Source organism: Notolepis coatsorum (assembly GCF_963971535.1).
Source record: "Notolepis coatsorum genome assembly, chromosome: 3".
Taxonomy (NCBI): domain Eukaryota; kingdom Metazoa; phylum Chordata; class Actinopteri; order Aulopiformes; family Paralepididae; genus Notolepis; species Notolepis coatsorum.
The window spans coordinates 46,464,039-46,477,201 of NC_140167.1; the positions used below are offsets into that span (position 1 = coordinate 46,464,039).

The 13,163-nt window shown below is 47.2% G+C and overlaps 1 protein-coding gene across 5 annotated transcripts in view; it reads left to right on the plus strand.

Annotated features, from left to right (window-relative positions):
- The window catches only part of LOC311225503 (heterogeneous nuclear ribonucleoprotein R-like), a 90,340-nt gene that overhangs the window by 20,836 nt on the left and 56,341 nt on the right, over positions 1-13,163 (plus strand). The gene's annotated exons all lie outside the window — the stretch shown is intronic.

Consider the following 13,163-nt stretch of genomic DNA (forward strand, 5'->3'; position numbering starts at 1 on the left):
CTCTGCCCGGTATTGGGCCAATCGGGCTTAACACTTTCAGCGCCAGCCATTATATTCATCCTTGTAGTCAATGGGCCACGCTTTAAAATATAGGGATCTTCACTGTGCGTCACAATGTTTGCAGAGCTATATCTATATTCTATATTATAGCTATGGAGACACTACTATGGCTCATTTGACAGTCACTATCTCTCGTACATTTTTTTCATGTATATGTTTGCGTGTGAATGAAATATATTAATATTGTATAGTTTCAGAGTGATCCTGGCTAATTCCTGGAAGCTGCGTTATGGAGCGATATGTGAATTTTGCAAAAGGCGTTCGCGTTGCTCGCCTGGACACATTACTATTTCCAAAACAAAGGTATATAATAGGTATTATGTTTCATCATGAATGCATCAAAGGGGGGGGGGGGGGTTCGTTTTTTGATGCTCTGATCGTCAGCAATGGCATACGTGACATGATCCATGGATGTTGGATCAAAGTAGGATTGATGTCATATAGTCCTTACCTTTACTAGGAGGTATCCCAAAAAGAAAATTCCAATTATCTGATCGCGATTTCCAGTATTGATGTGACATGAACTGGCACAAAATATGCATGAAGTGTGCTGAACGCGTTCCAAAGTGCTTGGATGAAGCCATTCACTTGGCTTGGTCTAAATTCTCCGCCCGGACCATATCCAATGTAACACACAGTGTGAAATAAGGTTTCAAAGGGTAGGCGATACTGCCACCTAGCAGGATTCAGCCGGTATTGCACTCTCGGGGTCTCAGAATGAGTTCCAATGGTAACACAGAGGTCCGTGACAGTGTATAGCAGGGGTCGGCAATTAGGTTTGGCCGCGGGCCAGATTTTCCCCAAGCAGTTGCTTGGCGGGCCAGGATCAAAAACAATGGCTAATTTAATATACTGATATTGAAAAAAGACAAACGTTTTTCTCTGGTCTGCATCACCCCAACAACCGCGTGCACTGCGCCGCACTGCACTGCACCCACTCTGCAATCCGCCAAACAAAGTTCTCACTCATCCATTCATTCATGAACAGCTCTCAGCTGTTGCAGATCACCGCGGCGCCGGCGGGTGATGAACAGATCAGAATGCATGAAAACACGACTCACCATACCTCCTTTTTTGTTGTTAAGTCCTCCAAAATCCCTGCTAATGTTTGAAACATGTCATCCACTTGCCGCCCTCCAATTCCAGATTGGCGTTGAATGCAGCTACTTTATCTACCAACTTGCCTCGTTGTTGTTGTTGTTGTTGTTGTTGTTGTTGTTGTTGTTGTCGCCACATATTATGCAGAGAGGACGTCGGCTCGGCACGCAAGAATCACCGACCTGTTGCGATAAACCCGTATTTTAAGTATGGCTCCTGTTTATTAAAAGAAGCGTTATATTTCCCCGTTGCTATCCAAAGATGTTTGTTTTGTTTTCTTCAACTCGCTCGCGAGTCGCATCTCGAACGCGGAAGTGAAAGTGCGTTAGGGAAATAGACACGGGGCCCGGTGGGACTATTCCATTGGTTCTCCCAGTCCACCTGACCATTTCTAGCATTTCAATTGGCTATAGTGACAGACATGCTTTTGATGACTGCCGATAGATAGATACAGCTTCACAATAAAAGACACCCTGGCGTCCCGAGTGAATATTTCCCGCCCGTCAAATAAATATCATATTCTCAAAATAATCTGACGGGCCAGAAATTATTGCTGGCGGGCCAATGTTGGCCCGCGGGCCGCCTATTGCCGATCCCTGGTGTATAGGATATTAAAATCGAATAAAAGAAAAAACTATGAAAACCCGACTATACTCGGGTTCTGGCGCTCAATGCATGGCGAGATAACCCGACTATAGTTGTGGTTGGCCGTGAATGAGTTATGGAGTTAAATGTATTGTTCAAATATTTTATGAGTTATTAATATTATATTAACCATACGTTAATTTAAAGACAGGTGTGTGTTGGGTCACATTTCACTGTCACATATCGATTATCAACCTCCTTGATTTACTAATAACCTGTATCGGTATTGGCCCTAAAATACATGTAGTCTCACCCTAATCTGGAACTCATCCCAGCAGGCTCACCACCTCCCATTCACTTTATATTTTATATTATGAGGTTCAGCGTTTGGATATATCAGGGCTGAACGCTAAGCTTTTTCATTAGGGGCACAGGTGCTTAAATAACAATTTGACCATTATAGTGAAAAAAAAATATGTTCCTCCTGCCTCATTACTGTGGTCCTTTTATTTAACATTTAAGTGCTTTTGTTTTCAGGTTTGTATCTTTTATAATGAACCAACTGAGAAAGTGTGTAAATCACTAATAGAACAAAAACAACAATGTGTGTGTGTGTGCGCTTGTAGTGCTCCTTGAATGAGATCATCACAACTAGGGCTGTCTTAAATACTTCGAAGCTTCGAAGCTTCGTTCGATGGCACAAGCTTCGAACATAAAAAAAAAAATCGAAGTTTAAAAAATAAAATATATATATATTTTTTTACTTCGATTTTTTTGTGTGTGTGTGTGTGTGACACACACGCACGCCGGGGACAAATACACTGGAGGAAAGTAACCCAGCTCAGCACTGCCCAAATTATATCATCACTATTGCCTGTTTGAAGGATATCATTGTTATGGTTTGTAACCGACCCCAATCGCACAACACAAGACAGGTATGATGGTTTGCCAAGAAACAGATATTTATTGAACAACAGGGAAATACAGGGAAAAGGGCACTGTCCCTTTAAGGGAGAATCACAAATACAGGAATATAATATGAGGGGAAGGAAGGTGCCTTTAAGAGGCGGGCAGGAAAAGGGAACACTAAGGGAAAGTAAGGGAACGCCTAAGGGAAGGTTAAGGGAACAAGAGACTAGGTAAACCAGGGACAAGGAGAAACGGGGACTAGGGGAACTAGGGACAAGGAACTAGGTGGAACTAGAAGGGGAGAACTTGGGACCAGGAACTAGGTGGAACTAGAAAGGGGAGAACTAGGGAACAGGAACTAGGTGGAACTAGAAGGGGAGAACTTGGGACCAGGAACTAGGTGGAACTAGAAAGGGGAGAACTAGGGAACAGGAACTAGGTGGAACTAGAAGGGGAGAACTTGGGAACAGGAACTAGGTGGAACTAGAAGGGGAGAACTTGGGAACAGGAACTAGATGGAACTAGAAGGGGAGAACTTGGGACCAGGAACTAGGTGGAACTAGAAAGGGGAGAACTAGGGAACAGGAACTAGGTGGAACTAGAAGGGGAGAACTTGGGAACAGGAACTAGGTGGAACTAGAAAGGGGAGAACTAGGGAACAGAGGGGACTGAGGCCCGCGGAGGCGGGCTGGGAAACAGGGAGGAACTGGGAGGACTGGTGGAAATCATCTGGGCCGCTCTGCAGGACAGAGGAGATAGTTAATGCACAAAAGGGAAAAAACAGAGCAGGTGCAGAACAGTCCAAATAACAAAGTGAACAAAGTAATAATATCTTCGTGTGACAAACACACAGGGGGAGATGTAAAGTCCAAAAATACTATTCTAAGTGAGAACCAAAAACAGAGGCAATACGCTGGGAGAGTGACATCACAATCTAAACTCACCCAGACGTATGCGTAATGGTACAGGAAACGCAGCGGGAAGGGGGCAAGGGGCATTACGCTGAGTGAGTGACATCACAATCAAAACTCACCCAGGCGTATGCGTAAAGGTACAGGGACAGCAACGGGGCGAGGGCAAGGGGCACCACGCTGGGTGAGTGACATCACAATCAAAACTCACCCAGGCGTGTGCGTAATGGTACAGGGGCAGCAACGGGGCGAGGGCATCGCCACCGGGTGGCTGGCTGTCGGAGCCGAGGAACAGAGTGCTGGAACAGCGGCGGTGACGAGGATGTCGTCCACCGGGTAGCCGCTGTCGGAGCCGAGGAACAGGGTGCTGGAACAGCGGCGGTGACGAGGATGTCGTCCACCGGGTAGCCGCTGTCGGAGCCGAGGAACAGAGTGCGCGCCACACCTTGGTGTGCGCGTCGGAACAGTGGCGGTGGCGAGGATGTCGTCCACCGGGTAGCCGCTGTCGGAGCCGAGGAACAGAGTGCGCGCCACACCTTGGTGTGCGCGTCGGAACAGTGGCGGTGGCGAGGATGTCGTCCACCGGGTAGCCGCTGTCGGAGCCGAGGAACAGAGTGCGCGCCACACCTTGGTGTGCGCGTCGGAACAGAGAGACGCCTCGGGGTGCGTCTGCGAGGAGGAGTGTGCCAAGCACGAAGGTCTGGAAGATGCGCGTCGGCGCGCTGGTACGGAGGAGCGTGCCAAGCTCGGAGGTCTGGAAGATGCGCATCAGTGCGCTGGTACGGAGGAGCGTGCCAAGCTCGAAGGTCTGGAAGATGCGCGTCTGTGCGCTGGTACGGAGGAGCGTGCCAAGCTCGAAGGTCCTTGGAAGATGCGCGTTGCGCGCTGGTCTGGAGAGCGCGCTAAGCTCGAGGGTTCTTGGAAGATGCGCGTTGCGCGCAGGTCTGGAGAGCGTGCCAAGCTCGAGCGTCCTTGGAAGATGCGCGTTGCGCGCTGAGGACTGGAGAGCGTCTGCGCTGGTCTGGATGTGCGTCAGGACGAACAGCTGCGCGGGGGTCTGCAGTGGAACGCTGGGGTGCCTCCCGTGGAAGTACAGGGAGCGCAGACCAGTCTCCCCCACAGGCAACGGCGACAGCTGGCGAAGGCTGGAGCAAACATCTCGACGCCGGAGAAAGGAACAGCATAGGCAGACAGAGGATCTCCCGAAAGAGTCTAGATGTTTAGAGAATATGACTCGGCAAGTATACAACACGACCCCACACCAAAACGAGGGGAAGCGCCCTGGTATTTAAAGCCCACAGGGGAACTAATTAGCCTGCCACCACAGGTGCGAGAGATAATAGAATATCAAACAGGTGTGGCCACTAAGGGTAAGGAACGAGAGGGTGGGGGCTAGAGAGAGTGAGTAGGGAATTCCTAACAGTAGGCTTAAAGAAGACAGAGAATAGGGAATTCCTAACAGTAGGCTTAAAGAAGACAGAGAATAGGGAATTCCTAACAGTAGGCTTAAAGAAGACAGAGAAAAGGTAGTGAGCAGCGGGCAAAACCTCACAGTATCCCCCCCTCCAACGGGAGCCACCCGGCGACCCAAAACAAATACAGACAGAGTGGCAGGGGGCAAAACAAGAGGTACTGGCCAAGCCAGCAGGGGAAGCCACCACAAGAGTGGGGCTAGCAAAAGAAACAGGGTCGCCGAGGGGTAACTAGGGTAGCAGAGGGGCAACTGGGGGAACTGGCCTAGAGGAACTGGTCTAGAGGAACTGGGTCTAGAGAACTAGTCTAGAGGAACTGGTCTAGAGAACTGGTCTAGAGAACTGGTCTAGAGAACTGGGCTAGAGAACTGGTTTAGAGAACTGGTCTAGAGAACTGGTCTAGAGGAACTGGTCTAGAGGAACTGGGTCTAGAGAACTGGTCTAGAGCAACTGGTCTAGAGGAACTGAGGGGCAAGCAGGGTAGCAAAGGGGCAACCATGGTAGCACCGGGAAAGGGCTAGCAGAGGGAAGGTTAGCTGCCAGGGCACTGATAGCTACAGGGCCTATGCTAGCTGTACTGCTACATCAACATAGAGGCTGCGCAAGCTGCCGGAGCCAGGCTAGCAGACAGGGCTGGACCAGCATGAGAGAACAAGCTAGCTGGAAGGACAGTCCTAGCTGTGGGAATACTACACAAAAAGGTGGAGGCCATGCAGACAGGGGCTCTGCTGAGGGACTGGGTTAGCCGCCAGGGCATGGCTAGCTACAGGGGGGTCAAACAGGGCAAAACGGGAAGCAAACAGGGGAGCTAACCGGGGAGACTAACAAGCTAAACAGGGGAGTAACAGGCTAACAAGGGAGCTAAACAGGACTAACAAGGAACCTAAACTGGGCTAACAGGGAAGCTAACAGGGCTAACAGGGGAGCTAGAGGGGACAAGAAAAAAAAAAGGCAAACTCAACATACACAGTCTGTGCTGGCTGGGGTCGTAGACTTGGTGGGGTCGTACTGTTATGGTTTGTAACCGACCCCAATCGCACAACACAAGACAGGTATGATGGTTTGCCAAGAAACAGATATTTATTGAACAACAGGGAAATACAGGGAAAAGGGCACTGTCCCTTTAAGGGAGAATCACAAATACAGGAATATAATATGAGGGGAAGGAAGGTGCCTTTAAGAGGCGGGCAGGAAAAGGGAACACTAAGGGAAAGTAAGGGAACGCCTAAGGGAAGGTTAAGGGAACAAGAGACTAGGTAAACCAGGGACAAGGAGAAACGGGGACTAGGGGAACTAGGGACAAGGAACTAGGTGGAACTAGAAGGGGAGAACTTGGGACCAGGAACTAGGTGGAACTAGAAAGGGGAGAACTAGGGAACAGGAACTAGGTGGAACTAGAAGGGGAGAACTTGGGACCAGGAACTAGGTGGAACTAGAAAGGGGAGAACTAGGGAACAGGAACTAGGTGGAACTAGAAGGGGAGAACTTGGGAACAGGAACTAGGTGGAACTAGAAGGGGAGAACTTGGGAACAGGAACTAGATGGAACTAGAAGGGGAGAACTTGGGACCAGGAACTAGGTGGAACTAGAAAGGGGAGAACTAGGGAACAGGAACTAGGTGGAACTAGAATGGGAGAACTTGGGAACAGGAACTAGGTGGAACTAGAAAGGGGAGAACTAGGGAACAGAGGGGACTGAGGCCCGCGGAGGCGGGCTGGGAAACAGGGAGGAACTGGGAGGACTGGTGGAAATCATCTGGGCCGCTCTGCAGGACAGAGGAGATAGTTAATGCACAAAAGGGAAAAAACAGAGCAGGTGCAGAACAGTCCAAATAACAAAGTGAACAAAGTAATAATATCTTCGTGTGACAAACACACAGGGGGAGATGTAAAGTCCAAAAATACTATTCTAAGTGAGAACCAAAAACAGAGGCAATACGCTGGGAGAGTGACATCACAATCTAAACTCACCCAGACGTATGCGTAATGGTACAGGAAACGCAGCGGGAAGGGGGCAAGGGGCATTACGCTGAGTGAGTGACATCACAATCAAAACTCACCCAGGCGTATGCGTAAAGGTACAGGGACAGCAACGGGGCGAGGGCAAGGGGCACCACGCTGGGTGAGTGACATCACAATCAAAACTCACCCAGGCGTGTGCGTAATGGTACAGGGGCAGCAACGGGGCGAGGGCATCGCCACCGGGTGGCTGGCTGTCGGAGCCGAGGAACAGAGTGCGCGCCACACCTTGGTGTGCGCGTCGGAACAGTGGCGGTGGCGAGGATGTCGTCCACCGGGTAGCCGCTGTCGGAGCCGAGGAACAGAGTGCGCGCCACACCTTGGTGTGCGCGTCGGAACAGAGAGACGCCTCGGGGTGCGTCTGCGAGGAGGAGTGTGCCAAGCACGAAGGTCTGGAAGATGCGCGTCGGCGCGCTGGTACGGAGGAGCGTGCCAAGCTCGGAGGTCTGGAAGATGCGCATCAGTGCGCTGGTACGGAGGAGCGTGCCAAGCTCGAAGGTCTGGAAGATGCGCGTCTGTGCGCTGGTACGGAGGAGCGTGCCAAGCTCGAAGGTCCTTGGAAGATGCGCGTTGCGCGCTGGTCTGGAGAGCGCGCTAAGCTCGAGGGTTCTTGGAAGATGCGCGTTGCGCGCAGGTCTGGAGAGCGTGCCAAGCTCGAGCGTCCTTGGAAGATGCGCGTTGCGCGCTGAGGACTGGAGAGCGTCTGCGCTGGTCTGGATGTGCGTCAGGACGAACAGCTGCGCGGGGGTCTGCAGTGGAACGCTGGGGTGCCTCCCGTGGAAGTACAGGGAGCGCAGACCAGTCTCCCCCACAGGCAACGGCGACAGCTGGCGAAGGCTGGAGCAAACATCTCGACGCCGGAGAAAGGAACAGCATAGGCAGACAGAGGATCTCCCGAAAGAGTCTAGATGTTTAGAGAATATGACTCGGCAAGTATACAACACGACCCCACACCAAAACGAGGGGAAGCGCCCTGGTATTTAAAGCCCACAGGGGAACTAATTAGCCTGCCACCACAGGTGCGAGAGATAATAGAATATCAAACAGGTGTGGCCACTAAGGGTAAGGAACGAGAGGGTGGGGGCTAGAGAGAGTGAGTAGGGAATTCCTAACAGTAGGCTTAAAGAAGACAGAGAATAGGGAATTCCTAACAGTAGGCTTAAAGAAGACAGAGAATAGGGAATTCCTAACAGTAGGCTTAAAGAAGACAGAGAAAAGGTAGTGAGCAGCGGGCAAAACCTCACAATCATCCTCAAACACATATACTGTACACCTACATGCCTTGTAGAATTCCACACATAAGAAAGAAAGATACTGGGATGAATAAACAAAATAGGAAATAAAATGTAGAAATGCATGCAATACATAAATAAATATGAATCTCCATTATATGAACATAGAACATTTAGATTCAGATTCAGATTACTTTATTCAGGTACAAAATGGAACGTGATTTGACATTACAGTGCATGCTTTTTTCACAATTAACACTTTGACTGCCGGGAGCCGTCTTTAGACGTCTTTGCTGGCCATGCTAAAGTTGCCGGGGGACGCTGTACGTCAGGGGTCGCCAATTAGATTTGCCCACGGGCCAAATTTTCCCCAAGCCATTGTGTGGCGGGCCAATGATAATTGAACATTTTTTAACTGTAAAAAAAAAAACGACATATACATACACTGTCTTTTTTCTATTATAAAGTGCCTCTCAGACAGTGCATTACACATGAACAGATCAGTAATTTGATTTTAATGCAGGTGCTCGCATTATAAATCGAGATCAGTAGGGTGCATTTGATTTTAAGCACCACAGCGGGTGTATTATACAACGAATGTATTATTATTATTATTAAAACACAACACTCACCGGCATAATGCAGGCAGCCCTGCCCTGGACTTGATATTGTTTCTGCTTCGGTCCTCCAAAATCCATGTTAATAACATGTTAAATGTCCACTTGCGTTGAATGCCCACCCAACTTGAACACAGTTGCTTGCTCGTGTTGCCATGTCAACAAGCGAGAGTCACCGGTTGCTTATTGCAAGAGTTACCTGTTGCGATAAACCCGTATTTTAAGAATGACACCTGTTTATTAAAATAAGCTTTATAGGTTGTAGGCTCCTCTTCTGGCTCATCATATTTCCCCGTTGCATTGCAAAGAAGTTATTCAAAGACGTTTGTTTTGTTTTTGCAAACGTTCGCTCGCCGGCAAACGCGGAAGTGAAAGTGAAATTCCATTGGTTCTCCCAGTCCATGTGACCATTTCTAGCATTTCAATTGGCTATAGTGACAGCCATAGATATGATGAATAGATAGATACAGCTTCAAAAGACACTCTGGCGTCACAACGAGTGAATATTTCCTGCGCGTAAAATAAACATCATATTCTCAAAATAACCTGACGGGCCAGAAATTATTGCTGGCGGGCCCATTTCGGCCCGCGGGCCGCCTATTGCCGATCCCTGCTGTACGTCGTCTTTATATCAATATTTCAAAAATCTGCGATCGGATTCATAATGTCCCTCCGCTGGCCTGAGATCCACCAGCAGGACCCACTGAGCTCTCTGGCGGTTCAGGAGCGCCATCTGGTGGCCGATCGGCGCAAGCGCTTAACAGGAAGCGCACTAGAGGTTTTGCTAGACGTCCGTATTGCTTCCGGCCACTCGGTACATGTTCCGTGACTCTAGCTCGTCACACTACATAGCGATCGATTGCCAATAACTCGATAAACAACATGATTTGGACGTATATACCATTATACAAGCTGGAGATGGACCGGGTAATAATATATCCCATAATGATAAAATTTCTACTCGACGATGATCGCCCAACGGCGCGCGGAGACTGGGGTGAGTTTCAGCGTGTAACGTTACCGTCTTCGATAATAACTGATATTATCAACATTTGACCCACATTAGATGATTGGTATAACGCTGCCCACGGAATTATAAACGCCCCCTCGCCCATCCGGTCAACATCAGATGACGTGTAGTAACTTCTAGAAGTACGTCTAGTTGGAATTTTTTATATCGCGCTGATTGCCATCAAACTGTATTTCATCATCAATATAATGCATTTGGGGCTATATATCACGTTCTGGAGAAAGCTGCAGAAAGAGATGAAAACATACTTATACATTAGACCATACTTTACTATGAATATGTGAATGAAAAAGTTTAACGTTGCTACACAATGAACAATACATATAGGACTTTGAATGGGCCCTAATAATGGCAATGTAGCAATAGAATTTAAAAAGTTATAGCCCTGCAAAGAAGGGGACTTTCTCCATAGACAAATAGCGCTGGCAATCTATGGTATATCATTAATTTAACCTTAGGCAACCAAAGTGTTAAGAACAATACAACAGTAAATAAATAATTATAAGTAAAGTGCAAGACAGGACAGAACAGTGAGACAACAATAAGACTGTGAAAAGTGCAGTGGTTGGGGACATGGATACAGTGCAACACAAAGTTCATGTCCAGAAGTCCAGCCCTAGCAGCTCGCCATAGAGGGGGGGGGGGGGGAGCAGGGGGTACTGAGTAAGGTGCTGGGTAAGGTGCTACTGAGATGTTTTGGTGAGTTCTTTGTTTTTTTGTGGAAGTAGCCCTTCTTAAAAATGCATGAACATTCACTGATAATTGGTCTGTAGTGGAGTCTACAAGGTCTACATTGCCGGACCATGTAGAATCCGGACCTTGTAGACTGACATAATTCTGTACATAGTTTAGTCTACACAGGCCATATTTCAAATAATCAAAATCTTACTTCATTCATCTTAAACATTCTTGATTTGGGGGATTGGTAGTTCCCATGAAATCTGAAGTTGTTCAAACGACAACAGCGATCCACCTTGAATTAAATCACACAGCCGAGTGAAACCTTGTTGGCTGCGTCACAGTCACGAAAGGGGCTACTTAATTAATTAATCCAATCCACTTTATTTATAGAGCACATTTAAAAACAACAACGTTTACCAAAGTGCTGTACAAGTCCCACAACATAAGATAAAAAATAAAAAATAAATCATAAAAAAAATTAATTTCCTTTTTTATTTAAATTTTTTTTAAGCTTCGAATTAAAATCGAAGCTCGGCCCCGAAGCTTCGATTGCCAAAAAAAGCTTTGAAGGTCAGCCCTAATCACAACACACACACCATTGCATTAATCAGGAGTACAAGAAACTCTGCATACCTTTGTTTCACAATGAAAAGTGCTTTAGAAATAAAATGAATTATTTATATTGTAAATAACCCCATGAAAGGTTTATTATTTTTATGGGTAATTACCTGCTTCATATTTGTGATGTTACTGGTTTCAGTGTGTGCCTAAAGTGATCAATGTGTTGGGCCGTTTATAGAGATCTATGCCAATTAATGTTTATGTATATCCGGGACTTTTTTTATAAGAATTGAGAGGCCTACTACGGTATTTGTATATGTTACCTTTATTTTGAAAAACGCGTTGCGACGCAACCTTGTTTAAGTTTGCGTTTTTTTTTTTTTTTTTTTTTTAATCTTTTTCCTCCGATTTTCTCCCATCCCAATGTTAGTCGTTATGCCAATTCCCAATCCCCTTCCTGGTCGCTGCGCACTTACCCCCCACAGTCGGTCTGGGAGAGTGGAGGCTATCACGTGCTTCCTCCGACACACGTCTAGCCAATCAACCGCTTCTTTTCACCTGGCAGCGCGGACTCTCACTGAGAGGGTGTAACGTGTGGAAGGATCACACTACCCCCCTTAGATCCTATCCGCGCTGAGCAGGCGCCCCGACCGAACTGTAGGAGTCGCTGTTTACAACGACCCGGACCCACCCCGCCAGCTTTCCCACCCTCTAATACAGCCAATTGTATTAGTGTGAATGGCCAGCCAAGCTGGTGACAACGCCAGAGCTGTGAGCTGGATTCGAACAGGCGAATCCAGCGTCTCCGTGTTGGTGACAAACGCAATCTCCGCTACGCCACCTGACCGCCCCTAAGTTTGCGCTTTTGACAGTGAAATGTTCAGTTCAACTTAGCTCGAAGGAAAGACTCTAATCAAAAAGGTTTAATGGACCCGTATGAGGCCATCGCTCTTACGGTAGGACTTTGATTGTTTATAGAAGAGGAATGTAATACTATGCAAAACGAGAAATAAACAGTGATTTTACCAGCAGTAAATTGCAAGCCACCTTCATACGGCGAACCGTGACAATTATTAGTATTACCTTATTTGCATATTGTCTTGTTATTAGATAGATAGGTTGATACTTTATTGAACCCCGGAGGGAAATTTAAGTAGACAGTATTTAAGTATTGAAAAACGTCCTAATAGTGGGCTACTCACCTAATGCATGGCTGTGCTCTAGTTCCTGTTGCCTGATCAGCTTGTTCGTTGGCTTTCCATTTATAATTTATTTAAAAGCCAACGAACAAGCTGATTCTAAATTATAATGATTCGAACATAGACAATTTCACATTATTTGTTAGAAGTGTCCGTGTCCCCGTCAATCATCACTGCCAGATCCGACTTAATTTAATCGGCTATGGTCTCTTATCATCTCTCCACATCGGACGTGGTTGTCATAAGATGGACTGATATCCGCTCTGTTCTTCTTGCAGAGCAAAATTAGCGGCTTAAACTTATTGAAAGGAAGTTCTTCTTTGGCGATGCAATAGGCCACATTCATTTTCATCTTCACGGAGTTTCGTTTCGATTGTTCGCTAGGAATTATGGGATTTGGTGTTGGATGTATGGACTCTACGCAGACGGGGACATGGTCTTTAATCGCACGATATACTACAACTACCAAGTAGAATAGCGTGGCCCAGATTCACTTCACACGCAAATATTTTGTTCACACACAGGCTATCGCACGGGGGCTAACTTCATTCATCGCACAGACAGATTCTTTCATAGCACCGCAACATTATGTCGCACTGTACAGCCCTGGTTGTAGGCTAATTTTGTAATTTTTTTTATCCAATTTGTATGGATTAATTTAGGAGTGAAATGCGAATGAAAGGGTTGAAATCACTACTCGCAAGGGTGCCCCCAAATATTTTTCTCTACTCGCACATGCTATATTTAGGCTCAATATGCGATGCCCTCGTCGGCCTGTACAGCCCTGTAT